Consider the following 18,234-nt stretch of genomic DNA (forward strand, 5'->3'; position numbering starts at 1 on the left):
CGAAGGTGTAATCTTATTGTAGAACAGCAATCCTCACACTTGTATCTTCATTTGCGTCCTCTCTATCTCGCTGTCTCTGGGTTACTAGCCACTTGTTGTTCTGCCTCTGCTTCTTTCCCTTAACGAGAAAAAAATAGTATTACACCGAATGACGATCAAGCGCTTGAGCTCACGTTTACACAGCTTCACGGTCCGATGTGTATCTTTTCCGTATTTGATTCGCCAACCCCGTTATCATCCCCCCTTTCCCGATGGCGCTCTATGAGCCGAGTATTTCTAACTGACGAAAAGAATTCGGTTTCCTAGACTAGATGCTCAGATACCTACCATTTGAATGTAATGTCGGTAGATACACAGCTAAGGGTATAGAAAAATTACTGTTGAAAAAGGGTGTTGCAGGATGCTTAGAACTTATCAAGCCTACATTTACATGATTGAGTGAGTGAAAGCAAAGGAAAGAAAATAACATGTTTTGTTTTTCTTGAAAGACTGAATCGTCGTATTGTTTAAATCAAAGATAGGCTTTACACAAAGGTTTTTTTTAATGATTTACTAGCAGACTCCGTAGACTAGACTTGGTTGTAATTTCTAATATAATGTGTAGGTGTATATCACCAAAAAAAGCTTGGTATGCCTGTTTGTCCTCTATGGATGCGAAAATTACTACCAAACTGATTGACATTGTTTTTTTTCGCAAATAGTTCACACGACGCACTGTGGGGCAGAACATATGAAAGTTGTGACAAAACCTCATTTTACATTTCTTGGATAAAATTTTTCATATTTATATTTTTGGAAACCAGATTGATGGCCCATCTCAAATCTATCAAAGATTTTGAAAAATTCGATTTTTTTAGCAACTTACTTAGTAGGAGAAGTTATGGTAATTTTTTTTTTGAAAAATGAGGAAATAATAAGAGAGATCTTCATCGCTCTGTAGAAAATAATCTGTTCAAGATGAACGTTAACCAAATACATCAAGTTTTTCGAAATTTTATCAATTTTTATGAGCTTTGAACATATCAAATTTACAAAACATATTGTCCTAGTTATAGAAAAAATAGTTCGACATAAAAAATCTCAGATTTTCGCCAATTTCAAACATCTTAAAGTATAGTTTTTCAGCAAAATACCGCATCGAGTTCCATATTCAAATAAAGAACTAAGTTTCAACTTTATGGTTAAACGAAAAGTTGTTGCTAATATTTGCTAATGATGGAGTTATTCAACTTTTTGTGAGGCATGTTTTTTGTGTTTATCATGAAATTTAACATTTTTTTCAGTAATTTGTTCTTGGAATGAAAGCCTACTGTGGTTTCTTAAAAAAAACAATTTGCTTAAATAATACCATAAATTTTTTACTTTAATAACTCAAAAAATCATTTTTTTGACAAAACTGAATTCATTTTATGCGTAAATATAGGATATTATTGTGGAGCTAATGTGAACATTCAATTTCATTTTTCTTATTTATTCCAAGGCAATATAAAATAACATACATTTAATTGCAAACAGGAACAGCTCTATTATTCCATATTTATGTATTTTTCTTATTTTTTGAACTTGTATTTTTTTGCACAAATCGAGATAAACTTTTTTGAACGCTCAGTGAGCGAAAGAGTTAGCCATATACAGTTGCGTTAAAAAAAAATGAAATCGAGTGAAGCTGCGCACCCACTTCCAACTTTGACAAGCTGCCATTTCTCTCTCGGTTGATTTTTTTTTGAAAATTTCACACAATCTAGTTGAACTATCCAACTAACGCTCTACAAAATTTGAAATCTTTACAATGACGGGAAACAAAGATACAGCTATTCCCGTATGAAAGGGAAATTTAGAATTGCTTCACTAAATTAGCTGTATCTTTGACAATTTTCATTGAAAAATCTAGAAATTTGAAAAAAAAGATGTAAAAATGTTTGATCTAAGACTAGGCCAAGTTTAGTCGAAATCGACGAACGTGATCAAAAATGGTGCCGAGTAGAAAATGAGGTTCATTATCGCCCAGCAGACGATTGCATTCACTTTTGGACGTATGTTTGTATAGAAAACATCGTTATCCATGTGTTCTTGGTATTTACTTTCACAAAATCAAAATTTACTACAAAAAATATACGTATTTCTGTACAAAATTGAAACGCATTGCGCTAACTCAAGAATCAGCTAAATCATCTCAAGTTTTACACTGATTCTTGGTGACCCAAAAGGCATCTACTCTACTACTCTGGGATCGATTTTTAATTTTCCTTCTACTGAAAATAGAACGAATAGCAAGAATTTACATAAATTAACTTATATGAACTTGAATAATATGCGGAAAATATTGGAAAACAAAGTAACAAAAGCCAGAAAACGGCTAAATTTCTTCTATTTTTAATGCCTAATTTTTCTTTGACACTGAATAACGGTTGATAAAAGGTCGTAGCAGAAATTGTTTATTGTAATTTTTTAACAGTAAAACCAAGGAATAATATTATTTTAGTTAAAAAAAAATTCAATGCTTCTCATATTTTATTACCGATTTAAGATATAAAAGAATCAAAACATGCAAAAAAATTCCGATACTAGCATCACTGAAATCAACACTGCTTCTTATTTTAGATTTATACATATGTATAAAACATATCTTCACGGCAAAGCTATTTTATTTATAGCGTTGCCGAAAGCATGTACGGTTCTTACGATTAGTTTTTTGATACTTACTTACTTAATGATCCCGCGCCGATCCTCCGGTGCATAGGGCCGTGGTAAAAGACCTCCACTGTTGACGATCCGGAGCCAGCGTCTTCATCTGGTCCCAGTCAAGATTTTCGTCGACAGTTCGGATTTCAGCGGCTAGGCTTCGCCGCCACGAGTCTCTGGGCCTGCCTCTTCTTCGATGACCTTCTGGATTCCAATCTAGCGCCTCTCTGCAAATCTCGTTTTCATCTTTTCGCAGCGTGTGCCCAATCCATCTCCACTTACGTTCTCGAATCTCGATTTCTAGCGCCCTTTGATGACACCGGCGATGTAGTTCCTCATTCGAGATCCAGTTGCCAGGCCACCAAGCGCGGATGATATTCCGCAGGCAGCGGTTTACAAATACTTGCAGTTTTCGCGTCGTCACCGCATATGTGCACCAAGTTTCGCACCCGTACAGCAATACGGATTTGACGTTTGAGTTGAAGATTCGGATTTTTGTTCGTAGAGAGATCTGGCGTGACCGCCAGATGTTTCGGAGACTCGCAAACGCAAATCGAGCCTTTCTGATCCGGGTTTCGATGTCTTTCCTGGTACCACCATCAGGCGTTATCTGGCTACCAAGATACTGGAAGCACTCCACTTTCTCAACTTGTTGCCCAGCTACCATGAAACTGGAGGGATTTCCTGTGTTGATCTCCATCGACTTGGTCTTTCCGACATTGACTTTGAGACCTGCTGCCTTGGAACTTTCGGTGAGGTCGTCGAGTTTGCTCTGCATATCCGGTTGCGTTTGGGCGAGCAAAACAATATCGTCAGCCAGGTCAAGGTCGTTCAGATGCTCCATTGTTGAAGGATTCCACGGCAATCCTCGGTTCGGTGCACAGTCGATCGATCCAGTCAGAATCTCATCCATTACGATTAGAAAAAGTAGCGGTGATAAAATACATCCTTGTCTCACTCCAGCAGTTACCGGGATTGGCTCGGACAAGACACCGTCGTGCAAGACCTTGCACGAAAATGCCTCGTATTGTGCTTCGATGAGATGGACTAGTTTTTCTGGGACCCCTCGTCGCCTTAGAGCCGCCCAGATGTTTTCATGGTTGAGTCGGTCGAATGCTTTTTCGAAATCAACGAACACCAGCAGAAGAGAGTCCTGGAATTCGTTGATTTGTTCCAGTATGATTCGTAGCGTTGTGATGTGGTCCACACATGATCGTCCGGATCGGAATCCAGCTTGTTGCCGTCGGAGTGTAGCGTCGATTTTCTCCTGGATCCTGTTCAGGATCACTTTGCAGAGTACTTTAAGGGTTGTACAGATCAACGTTATGCCTCGCCAGTTACCGCACTCTGTCAGGTCTCCTTTCTTCGGGACCTTTACGAGGATACCCTGCATCCAGTCGGCCGGGAATGTTGCAGTATCCCAGATGTCAGCGAAAAGACGGTGCAACATTTGTGCTGACAGGGCAGGGTCGGCTTTCAGCATTTCAGCAGGGATACAATCGATCCCAGGTGCTTTGTTGGATTTCATGTTTTTGATTGCCGCTTCTATTTCAGCCAGCGAGGGCGCTTCCGAGTTGACGCCATTTATGCGACTTACTGTAGGCGCCTCGAGCTGCGGGTTCTGTTGGTCATCGCTATTCGTGACTCGGAAGAGTTGTTCGAAGTGCTCAGTCCATCGTTTGAGCTGATCTGTTCGATCGGTCAATAACTGACCTGCTCGGTCTTTCAGCGGCATTCTTGCATTAGTCCTTGCACCACTGAGGCGGCGAGAAATGTCATAAAGTAATCGGATATCTCCATTGGCGGCGGCTCTTTCCCCCTCTTCGGCTAGGGAGTTTGTCCAGGCTCTCTTGTCTCGTCTACAAGCTCGTTTAACTGCCTTTTCCAGCTCCGCATATCGTAAGCGGGCGGCTGCTTTGGCTGACCCGGTACATGCCTGCTCAATTCCGACTTTCGCCTTTCTCCGATCATCGACCATCCTCCAAGTTTCATCCGACATCCATTCACTTCTTCTTCCACAAACTTTACCGAGAGTACCATGGCTCGCCGTGATAAAGGCATTCTTGATTCCACACCACTGTTCTTCGACTGTTCCGTCTGTCGGCAGCTCCGAGGCTCGGGATTCTAGCTGTTCAACGTATGCCCTTTTCACCTCTGGATTCTCCAACCGGCGGACGTCGTATCGACACCCGACTTTCTCCTCGCGCCGTTGGACACGCGCAACTCTCAGTCGTATCTCGCCAAGGACGAGGTGATGGTCAGATGCAATGTCTGCGCTTCGCTTGTTGCGGACATCAAGAAGGCTCCTTCTCCATTTTCGGCTGATGCAGATGTGGTCAATTTGATTTTCTGTTCGGCCATCTCGGGATACCCAAGTGACCTTATGTGCTGGTCGATGGGGGAAGAGCGATCCACCGATCACCATGTTGTTGTTGCCACAAAATTCTACAAACAGCTCTCCGTTTTCGCTCATCTGTCCTAAGCCATGGCGCCCCATGATGCGCTCAAGGTCTTGATTGTCGGAGCCAATCTTTGCGTTGAAGTCGCCCAAATGGATTTGAATGTCACCCTTCGGAATTCTCTCTACCACGCTGTTCAGTTGACTGTAAAACTGCTCTTTCTCCTGCAAATCGGCAACGTCAGTTGGCGCATAACACTGGACCATTGTAAGGTTTCTAACCCGTGTTCTAAATCTGGCTACGATTATTCTTTCGTTTATCGGTTCCCATCTAATGAGGGCCGCGTAGGCCTGCGGGCTTAACAGGAAACCAACTCCTCGTTCCCGAGTAGCATGTTCTCCTCGTATGCCAGAGTAAAGCAGGACTTGCCCGGATTGAGTCTTGTGTTCTCCAGTATTAGGCCAACGGACTTCGCTCAGTCCCAGAATTTCAAGCTTGAGGCGGCTAGCTTCTCTAGCAAGTTGAGCCAGCTTGCCTTGTTGGGCAAGGGTTTTTTGATACAATGTAAATATTTTATTCAAATCCAAATTTATTCCGAATTTTTAAATATAACCTGAAGATCGTTAAATCTCTTCAACTTATGATTTTGTTGAGTTTGATTTTTTTCTAGAATTTATTCTTAAGAAATATGAAATTAGATGCGTTTTGAATAAATTAAGACGTAAAATTTAATGTAGAAACGTGTTTTTTACACAAAACTTAAAGACAAAAATTGTTGGAACCACCCGAAGAATTATTCTCACAAATAGTGCGTTAGTTTGAGCGTTTTCTGAAGATTAGATTAGATTTGATTAAGAGAATTTTCAAACATGTATTTTTTTTTCGTTTTAGAGTTATGGTAATTAATATAAGGTTGGTATATTTTACCGACGTATATTTTCAATTTTGTGCCTTTCAAAAATGAATTTTAATATTTAGCAAGAATATCTTCAACTGAACAATTAGCTAGCCTTTATTATCGTGAACATTTCACCCTAAGACATCAAACCTCTATGAGCTGATTTAAAGAAGTTACGAGGTTTTGTCCAGCACAAAGCCTGTTCTGCGACGCAGTTGAAGCCCCTATTATCCTAAAATTTGGGTAGAATTCAGAAAAACTCAGGTTTTTCGTAGAAAGTTTCAACTAATTTAGTATGTAGGTAAATATATGTTCTATGTGAAGAGAAGACGATTTTTGTAAAGTAAGCTATGTGCTTCAGGAGCATGATCGATGAAAAACTATTCAAATCATCCAAATTAAAATTAATCAGGGTCAAAATGTGCTGATGTAGGAAACATTATGTTGAAATTTTACTCCAGGCAAGGCAACCTTAGTGAGCTACTTCGGGATGAATGATTCCACATAAATAATTAAAATCCCGGGAAAAAGGAAAAAAAAGTGAGCTACTAGATTAAAAAAAAAAAATAATAAAACGCGCGCCTAACAAGGGCTACTGAAAGTAACATGAAAAACCAATTAGACTGAACTCCACGTGGGTGGAGTGGTGAAGTCTTGCTCATAGATCATTGCGTAATAGTTAACAGTAATGCTTAGTTTCAGGGGTAAAAAACCAACAATGGTGTAGGGGAGAATGACGATACTTGATCCCTGGGGATACTTGATTCCTTAGCTAAGTATTTCTCGAAACTGGAATGACTTACAAGGATCAAATGTTCTAGAAAAATGTGCTAAAAAGAGCAAAACAACTTTGCAAAAAGCACAAAAAATTTAACAAAATATTTTTTTGAGTTACTGAGCAATGTTTGCAAAATTTCACAAAATTCGATTTGAAGATCTTTTTTTATCACTTTAAAATGTTTCTTACATGATAAAATTAAAGTCAAAATATATATTCCAATACATAAAGCGTTAGAGTGTAACATGAACTTCCTCATACCATATTTTCAAAACAATGGTAAACTCTCAACATTTTTCAGATAAAGTTTTCTTAAATGTTTATTATGGGTTCAATTGATCCCTAGAGCTCAAAAAGGTATTATTTTCTTCTAAATAGATCATGATCATTGCTGATTACAAGATTACGATTATTTATCACATAACTGATATTTATACAATAATTGTTTGGCGAAAAGGGCTAAGAAAATGGATTTTCTCCTGAATTCAGAAAATAACGCCTTAAAGTATTCAATGACACTAGGGTTGAAACATAGTTTTGGAATTTTCTTTTTCTGACTTTTATAAATTGTGAGTGATAAAAAACCTGACCAATATAGTAAATTGACATTCTTTTTTTGAAATTTGGTTTGATTTTTTCCAAGCACTAGGGCTCCGAAATGAAGGATCAAGTCTCCCTTAACTTAAAAAAGTCGCAGTTTTCTTGCTTTCACGAAAATGCTGCTAGTTCATCTACGGGTTCATCTATCGTTCCAACTTTTGGAGTATATAAACTTGAAATTACACGCTGTCAGGAAATGCAAAAGACGGTGAGTTGTTAAATTTTTCCAAAAAGATATGATAGAAATAAGAAAAGGAGATCAAGTATCCCCATTCTCCCCTAATGATTAACTTTTGTTTTTAGCTACGATAGCTTGAAACTTAACTGAATTGATGAAGGGACTCAATACATTTTGTCGAAGTTAAACTACATAGGAATGATATTAAGAAACCCGTAGCTTATAGATACTTTAGTTAAATGTAGATAAAGGGGGGGGGGGGGGGAGACGGGGGGTGTGTTATGGAAGTTCAAATTTTGGTAGAAATTATAACAAAACCAAAAATGCTTAGTTAATAAGAAAATTGTTTTTTTAAAATCATAAGTTTGTTTATTAAGGCATTTTACTTATAAAGTTTAATTTTGCCGAGTTGATCATTTAATAATCTATGTTAGTATAAAGGGTAGCCGTTATAGTCGCAGCGACTCAACTGTTAGCTTTAGTTCAAATTTGGAAGAGGGAAGGGAGACGTTTAGGGTAGGAATACCATACGTACTCTTTTAAGGAGAGAATTGGAATACTTGATCCCCTTTTCTTATTTTTATCATACCTTTTTGAAAAAAAACAGCAACTCGCCGTCTTTTGCATTTTCTGACAGCGTGAAATTTCAAGTTTCTATGCTCGAAAAGTTAGAACGATAGTTGGACCCGTAGATGAACTAGAAGCATTTTCGTGGAAGTAAAAAAATTGCAATATTTTAGAAATTAAGGGAGACTTGATCCTTTATTGAAGGCAGGGTGGATAAAAATCAATGATTTATTTAAAAAAATCAAAAAAATCGGATTTATTTGATTTAAATCGGATTTATTTGATTTAAATCAGATTTTTTTGATTTGAATTGCAGTTTTTTCGAATAAAAAACTTTTTAAGGAAAACAACTCTACCGTCCAATATGCTTTCAACATGAAATAAAGCTGAGGTATTTTATTCAGTAGAATACAGGCGGTATATGTGTAACATTCATGATTCATGATTTTATACAATCACCAAAGGCAGAGAAAGCCAATGTTTTTCAAACGAAATTCACATTAATTCGACATTGTATACATCCAACGCTTCGAAATAAAAAGACACGCTTAGTTCTAATTAGCGAGTTGACGATCGTTGGAAAATAATGTCAAATTTCTTCAAATAGTCAAAAAAAATTTTTTTTTCAAGTAGAAAACAGAGCTCGCGTAACCAACACAATTCACGCAGTTTTCATGTGTTGTAGATGAGTTCCATTTGAAGGCCGAATGGTATTTGAAAACGTAGATCAAATGTGAATAGGGATTCGCTATGCTATATGCATTTCACATATTCATGTTTTAAAACTTTTTTGATAGGCGATTTTTACTCGTAAACAATTAGCTGGATAAATTAGCGCACCAGCAATGATTACGATTTATTACGATTTATTACGTGTCTAAAAATTTGATATGAATGCACAATAGACACTCTGTCTATACTTGGCGGATCAATGGATTTTCACGCAAATAAAATGTGGCTTTTTTGACAAATACAATTATGTGAATTTCACGATCGGATCAATTGTTTTTTGATGAGCTTCTAAGTGCTTCACGTAAATCTATCAAGTCCGGTACGGGCTCATTGTGACTTAAGGAAGTTCTCTGTCACACGAATATAAAATATAACAAACCCAGTAGAGAAAAAATTATTGCGGGTCCTGGCCACCTCAGAATCCTCTTCAATCACAACTTGCGGAATATCCACCAGGTCCAAAAAAAATAAATCCATTCAAAATTCACTAACTTCAAGGTTTTTTATTCACTGAGTTTGAGTATAAACTCTTATTTAAATCATTGATTTAAATCAAGCCTTACGGACTAGTGATTTAAATCATGATTTAAATCGTGATTTAAATCATGATTTAAATCGTGATTTAAATCAGCTTGATTTAAATCAAATCCACCCTGATTGAAGGAAACTTGATCCTTCATTCCGGGGGTCCAAGTCCTTGGAAAAAATCAAACCAAATTTCAAAAAAGAATATCAATTGACTATGTTGGTCATGTTTTTTTTCTCATTTCAAAATTTCTAAATGTCAGAAAAAGAAAATTCCAAAAATATGTTTCATCTCTAGAGTAATTGCATACTTTAAGGCGTTATTTTCTGAATTTAAGAGAAAATCAATTTACTTAGCCCTTTTTGCCAAACAATTATTGTATAAATATCAGTTATTAGATAAATAATCGTAATCTTGTAATCAGCAACGATCGTGATTCATTTAGAAAAAATAAAATATACCTTTCTGAATTCTAGGTATCAATTGAACCCATAATGAACATTTTAGAAAGCTTTATCTGAAAAATGTTGAGAGTTTACCACTGATTTGAGAATATGATATTATGAAGTTCATGTTACACTCTAACGATTATTGTATTGGAATAAATATTTTTGTTTTAATTTGTTTTCATGTAAGAAACATTTTAAAGTGATAAAAAAGATCTTCAGATCGCATTTTGTGAAATTTTTCAACCAAAGTTCAGAAACTCATAAAATTATTTTCTTAAATTTTTTGAGGTTAAAACATTTTAAGTCCGGTAAGCTATAAAAAAAATTCAAAACAAAAATCCTTATTCTGAACAAGAAGTTTTAAGTCAATAATTTCAAAACAGCAGAAAACAAATGCAAATCAAAATTTAGAATAAAACCAGAATTTATAGCTTCGGATATTAAAATCATAAAATATAACATCAGATTTAAAAACAAATTCAATCCCAATTCTTAAATAAGTTTGAGATCAGTTCAGAAATAAACCATGATTAAATTAGTATTTGATCAAGATTTGAAATGTGAATTTTTGATAAAGAAAAAATATATTTAAACTTGAGACAAATTATTCAAAACACATAGATAATGATTAAATTTAATCTGATTAAAATGAAAATATCAGCCAGTGATCAAAGTCAGAGATGAAATAAAATTTTATAATCAAATTCTTACATTTATCGAAATAAATGACTTAAAAAGTTCATGTTTGATTGAAGTTCACAATGAAAACTTCCTATATTTTAAATACAACATATTCAATTCATCATCTGAAAAATTTGAGGCTAAGAAATGAGTGATTTCTTGAATAATCAAATTTGAAACTAATGAAAATAAAAAATAGGAAATTCCAAATGGTGTTGTAAATATTGGGGGCACAAAGCATAAATTAAATTAATTTTTGCATATTGGAATTTATTCTCAAAGTTACTAATAAGAATCGTTTTTCGAACTTTTCATAAATTATGATCAATTCCAAAAATGATTTTAAATTATAAAAATAGATGAAAAGTTTATTGAACTGATGAACTAATGAATCCTCATAAAAGTAAAAACTGATTTATTTCACTTTTTAAATCAAGGTATAATATTAAGAAGATAATGATGACGATGAAAGATCTAAAAAAGTTAAATTCTTCAATTTGTTTTAGTTCGGAAAAATAAGTTTATTTGATTTAACCGAAGAAAGTAAAAAAAAAATTGTTTTACTTCAGTTAATAAATATGTTGAAGTCAGTAACACGGTTAGATGTTTGCTGATAAAAATATCTTAAATTCAATTAAGTTAATACTTACTGAAAAATGCATAAAAATTCTCATATTTTACAGCAGAATTAGAAAATTTAACAAATAAATAACATTTCTAGCTATTCTTCACATAAGTATAATTTAATTGCAGTCTTGAGGAAAGTTGATGTTTACCTTATTTAATTTTTTTTTTGTTATTTTTTAAAATTTTGTCGGAAATGCGCAGAATTTTCATAAATAATTGTTACCTATTTTCAAAAGTTCAAGGCCATCAACATTAATCAAAATAAGCGCTTAAATCCTTTGCCACTCAGAAAAATAAGAATTTTGAGGATTGTGTAATTTTTCCAAATCCTTTTGAACGTGGAATTGAGTATTTAGACCAAGAAAAACAAGATATAATTGAGGTTGAAAATCGTCTGATGAATATTTCATATAAGCATTAAATTTGTAATGAAATAAACAATTTTTATTTTTTCCTAAGAGATTTGTAATAAAGTAATGGATGAATTAGTTAAGATAATCTTCTAAATAAATACCAATTTTAAACACGAGGTAGGGTTTTTGTGTGTTAGGATTTAGGTTTCAATACAAAAGGCTTATAAAATTACCAATCGAAATTGACAATTTAAAATAAGTTTCAGTTCTTGAACGTCATGTAGGTAATGTCGTTAAAATGAAACGGCTATTTTCTAGAGCAGTGGTTTTCAAAGTGGTCCCTACCGCCCCTGGGAGCTTCCAGGGGGCGGTGAGCTCAACTTTTAAATTTGGGGGGCGTTGAAAGGGCTCAGGGAGGCGGTGAGATCATATTAAAAAAGCCATTTTCTAAAATTACGAAACAACATAGATTTAAAATGACATCTAATTAGTTCAATGTACAACAATGAAATTACGTTACAGAACTGAACATCTTAAGGCTAGAATATTATAAATTTCACCGAGGAACAAATAAAGTTTCATGTGTGTTACTTAATCACAAAAAGATTTTTTTAATTGTTACCGATTTTGGTCAACGTTCCATATCTATCTTAATCTGGTAATTGAGGCATTTTTTTTGCTTTATCCGAAAGACGATTTTGGAAAGCTTGGTAAAAAAATCGGTAAAATGTATTGTGTCAAAAAATTGATGAGCAATAAAAACTTTTTGAAAAGAATTTGTGTATAAAGGCGTCATCTGAGGTATTCCAACATAGATAATCTTCCAAATTTAACGATGAGCGCTTAAAATTCCGTAATTCAGAATTTATAACATATCTTGAAGTTTCAAACCCGTGAATGCTGCTCAACTTTGAAGAGGTTTCATATTAAGATTTTAGATTTCAGTACGGTTTCAGTAGAGATTAATGCAATCGAACCTGAATAAGCAAGAGGGTCCAGGGAATCAAACTTTTTCTCTCGTTTAAAGAGGTATCTAACTTATCCAGCTTCCCATTTGTAGAGGAAGAACACATAAATGAAAGGAAGGAAACTAAACAAAATTTATATAAGTATATTTACTATTCTCCAGTTTCTTTCTGTTTGTACCACAATATTAATTTGTACCAAAATCTCTTTTTTTGCAAAACTAGGAAAAAACTCTTACCTATAGAGGTTTTACTTTCTCACTTATAGAGGTATTATTTCATTAAAACATGGGATCTGACGATTTCCTCACATATAGAGGATTCTCGCTTATCCAGGTTCTGAAGTATATTTTAGACGTTATTTAACCAACTGAACAGTGATGAATTTTTATTCAATAATGGAAAATTTATGGTGTATATATAATTTTGATTATCAAAATTAAGGATTTTTTTTCATTTATTTATTGTTTAGTGGAGGTTTGAAGCAATACAGATTTCTAGTTTCATCTTACAGCTACATAACGACATAAACTCATGGTTTTTTCAACAATTCCAATCGTTATATTAGTTTCTTTTAAATATTTTTTTTTAATTAACTCAGGGGGGGCGTTGAGCTCTAAATTGAGTCAAAAGAGGGCGGTAAGTCGAAAAAGTTTGAAAAGCACTGTTCTACATATAGTGTTCGTTTTCATTTGCTATTTTGCAACAAAAAACTGATTCCCAGTCTTCCAAACATGTTGTTGAGAAACTAATACAAGAAACTTCAGCGTTCGTATATGGGACGAATTTTCTGTAAAAGAGGAACGTACCGCTTACAATGAACTTGAGAGACGCCTGAAGCTCGTTATAACATAATGCTTTGAGTTGATTTTTTTTTTCTAAAATAAGGTGTGATTAATCATTATTAAGTTACTTTTCAATTCGAATAAAAAAAATTCAATTCTGACTAGTAAGATTTTGTATTTGCATTCTAACTTCTTAGCGCCTCGTATAGTGTCAAATTTTCCAAGGATCTTTGATTGGAAATTGTTCTGAAAAAAAATCCAAAATTTTTGGTCAATGTCATTCATTAAATTCTAATGTTATATGATGATCGAAGCATGAACACCAGGAAATCCTGTATAACTAAATTTATCCCTACCGGCGTACACATGTTCAAATGGGATCTTTACCAGGTGATAAGTCTTCTTTAATCCAGACGTAAAGCCAAAACTCGCGAACGACTGCTAGCTTTTATACGTGGTTATACCAGTTATACTACGAGGTTAGTTTTAATCGCCACATCTTTCGAATTCTCCCTGAACCTTACGTCCCGTCTCAAGTTTTTTGTCCCAGCAGCGCCTTTGGAAGGAGGGAAGAATATTTTCCGCAAAGCGGAATAAAGTGGTTAAACTTCTTCGTCGATAGACGGTTATACTGGAACCTTCGAAAACCAGGGAAGCAAGGAATCGCGAGAAGGAAAAATTCAGGAGAAAAAATAAAACAGGAAAAGCTTTCCGGCTTTCCGGAACGATGGCGCACTCGATGGGAACTTCTTCTTTATTCTGTTTCTGCATACCATTTTCTTCACTGTTAGGTTTGGAATATTTCGAACGCAGTTGTGTTCCGGTCAAATTTTGAATAGTCGAAAAATTTCTTCGGGGAAATCATAATAAATTTTAAAATTTCGTTTGTGGAATTAACTTATTCATTTTGTGTTTTTATTTAATGTTTTAATCTAAGGTCCAAATTTTAAAGACAGTAACTGGATATTTACTTGTTGTTTTGAATCCCCAATGGAATAGTCAAGCATTACATATCTAGTAGGAATATTCTAAAAATAGTTCCCATTTCCAACACCTATCGACAAGTCCTTTTGCTCGGTTTCGCTCCAGGCACTCGGAACTGTGTTGCTGGTGGTACATTTTCCAAGGAAAGGTAGAAAACCAGCTGAGATGTTCGTGTCGATAAGAACCAGCTATATACTTGTAGGGTAAAACTGTACAAAACGCACCAGCGGGGTAAGATGGCCGATGCCATTTTTTCTCAAATATACACTAACCAACGGCTTCAAATGATGTTTTTCTTCATTTATATTGTAGCAAACAAGCTTTTTCATCATTCAAAAGATGAAAAGTTCACAAAAACTACTTCAGTTCTTAGAAACAGAAGAATTAATGGAATCAGCGTGAAACTTGTTATTTTTCATAAGTAACATATAAGGTTTTATGGTAAAACAGCCTGAGCAATCTTATAAAACTACAGCTTATCGTTTATCCACTCAAGTGCACTTTTGGAAGACTATAAAATTTTTGTTGTATTTTATTAACTTCCTACAAAATTTGGGGCAGAATGCCCACAAGACCACGTTTTTTACGCTCAAATTTTGAATGCTGTTAACTTTTGAGAAAACCCGAATATCAAAACAAAATGCCATTCTTTTTATTTGCTGACTCCCAAATTACGATAACAATGCATAATTATAACAAATTTCGTCCTTGTTCGAGTTAAAACGGTGCAGTGCATATTCGACTCGAAAAAAATTATCAGCCGTCATGTTTGCTACGATATCACCATATCAGTCAAAAAAATTGAATTTTGTTGCCTACTTGATGGCGTTTTATATATAAGGATATTAAAAAGTGTATTTTGAAAAGCGAAATTTTCGTAGAGTTTAGCAACATTAAATGATTTTTAGCTAAAGGATGGTTAGTTTACAAAAATACGATGAACATGTAATCAAACATTTGATGTTTCAATACATTCCGTATAATCGTTGTTCCATTTCTTACCACCCTTCATGTTTGGTGCGTTCTGTCCACTAGCTTTGGCGTTCTACCCCGCGGTTTGTTTTCTGGCTGTTTTATTTTTTTTACAAAAATATAGTCAAAATCGTGTTTTTATCATACTTTTTCTTTTCTATGATACGTAAATCTGATCCTTGAATCGTCGTTTGGTTCTTAAATGATTGATATCGCTGTAAATAGCAATTATGCTTAGCTGGTGCGTCTTGTACAGTTTTTCCCTACGTATTATTTGAACGTAGAAACCATCCAGACTTTTCGCAAAGCGCCGAACTCTGCGAAAGGGAAATTCCGTTTGAACAGCTCCTCCTTCCGTGCTGTTCGCTTTTACCTCCTTTTCTTTCTCTAAGCCGCATGACATGACTCCGGAAAAATATGAGCTCGATTAAAATGTGAAATTCTCCGATGATGGTGGTGGTTATTTTTGTTATGAAGCGAATTGTTTTTCTATGCTTTTTCTGCGTTTCTCTGAACATTGACCAGCCCCACCTTCACGACATAGCAGCAAGAAGTTGGAATCTTTTGATTAGTCAATTCCTCGACGCTTTGGGTTCGAAGAGTTCGAAATATAAAGGTGAATGAAAATTGTTTCGAGGAATTGAATAGTTAGGGGAGAGTGGGGATACTTGATCCCCTTTTCTTATTTTCACCATATCTTTCTGGAAAAATTTAGCAACTCGCCGTCTTTGACATTTTCTGACAGCTTGTAACTTCAAGTTTCCATTCTCCAAAAATTAGATCGATACTTGAACCCGTTGACGAACTAGAAGCATTTTCGTGGGAGTTAAAAAATTGCGATTTTTCTGATGTTATGGGAGACTTGATCCCCTGTTGAAGGAGACTTGATCTTTTATTCAGGAAGCCGTAATCCTTGTATAAAAATCAAACAAAACGCCAAGATAGAATGTTAATTGACTATTTTGGTCATGTTTGTTCTCATTTCACAATTTATAGCAGACATAAGAAGAAAATTCTATAACTTTGTCTCAACGCTATTAACATTGCATACTTGAAGGCGCTATTTTTTATAATTAAGAGAAAGTTAATTACTTTTGCTCTTTTTTTCAGACAATTGTTTGATAAATATTAGTTTTTGGATAAATATTAGTAATTTCGTAATCAGGGATCAAAGCAGTCAGCGACAAAGTTTTCTTTTTTTTCGTTTTTCGCTAGCGACAAAGTTGGACCTCTTTTTTTTTTTGAGCTCGTCAAATTTATCGAAAACAATTCAACTAATGTGAAATTTTCGAAAGAAGATGAAAATTTTTCAGCGCTCCAGTGTTAAAAGCTGATGACTGATAGCTACAATACTAAGCAAGGTGGAATCTGAACCATCGTAAATAAAATTACTCGTAGAGGAGAAAGAAGATGAATTTGGGTCCTGGCCGGAAGATAAGCAAGAGAAAGTTTGAATCTAACATTCGAAGCTAAGAAGAATATCATTAAATTATTTTTCAAAATCCTATCAATGCCTTAGTATAGGGTTGCCATCCGTCCCGCAAAAGCGGGACATGTCCCGCTTTTTTGGTGAATGTCCCGCTGTCCCGCTTTTTCCTCAAAATGTCCCGCTTTTTTTTCTTGGAAAACTTTTACAAAGTTGACTAACTTACACTTGAAAAATCAAACTTTTGCCTAAATTTTAATTCATTGGTTCAACACAGAAAAGGTTTCAAAAACTTTTTTTTCTCAAAATAGGCAGGATTTTTCATATTTCATACAAGGCATTACTGAATAAATCTTAGCATTACAGAAAGATTCTTATTCAGTATGGAGAAATTATTGTGTAGGTTGCTTTCAAATGATTGAAGATCCTAATTTTTCGCCGGAATCTTAATAAGTATACAATGATGGAAGTTTTCTTGAGTTTTCAAATGTTTAAAACAAATTTGAAACACCGTGACGTGAAATCGCATTGTCCAGACTTTGCACTGTTATCATTCTAGAAGTCAACCAATTTACTTGAAAATGAAGAAAATTGTAGCAAACGGTCGCAAATTAAATTTACTTCAAAATGAATATAATTTGGTCATAACAAAATGTAAGTTGTTTTTGTGTGATCGATTACTTTTGTGACGTGAACTAACGCTAGAATTGACCATTTTTGACTTTAGTACATACAACTTTGATTTCCTGTTCTTTCTGTGGAAAAAGAATATCGATGTCTTCGAATGAGTTGTAGAAAAAACAATTTCCCACAATTTGATGCACGTAGCTTTTACAGCTTTCAACCACATCGAACGAAGTTTTGCTTATTTGAAGTTGTGACGGGAATTCACTCAGTTTCAACAGGACAGGGTAGATGACTGAATTCACGTCACAAAATATAAAGTTATACCGAACCATTCTTTAGAGCCTTCAAATTTTATGTGCACTTTCAAATACGATATTTTGTAGTTCCGACTATTACAAACATAAATTTTCAGTATCTGCATCTAACTTTTTCCTTATTTTGATTGGCACTTGAATAGCAACATATTAAGGGATCATACGTTAAAATAACTACTATCTTCATTTAAAGATTCACAAAAAAATTTAATATTTTTTTCAATCTTTTTAAATTAATTAAAAAATCAACTAAATTATGCTCGATTTGTGATAATCCGACCATCTGGAGGGTCAAAACAGCTTTCAGAGCATATTTTCCATATAAAATTATACAATAAATCAATTTTGTGACGTTAATTCACTCATTCACGCTGTTGTAACTCAGCTGGATTCCAACCGATTTCTATAAAATTTAGTGTTTTAGAATCGTCTTATCATTTTTAAAGATCTTATTTTTTTTATGTCAGAAAATGTCAAAATTTTCTCGTAAATTTAAAAAGTTCCCTTTTTATGTAAATTCAACCATTTGCGGCTGTTTTTGTTCGATTTTCAAAACACCTACATTGGATATAAACAATTTTCTTTTGCATAATGAAGCAGTGTTTTTTAGCTTCAAAACGTACTAAAAAAAATTCCAAAAAAAATTCATCCATTTATTTTAATTAATTATTTAGTAAAAGTTTTCAAAATA

This window comes from Uranotaenia lowii, chromosome 3 (genome assembly GCF_029784155.1).
Source record: "Uranotaenia lowii strain MFRU-FL chromosome 3, ASM2978415v1, whole genome shotgun sequence".
NCBI lineage: Eukaryota > Metazoa > Arthropoda > Insecta > Diptera > Culicidae > Uranotaenia > Uranotaenia lowii.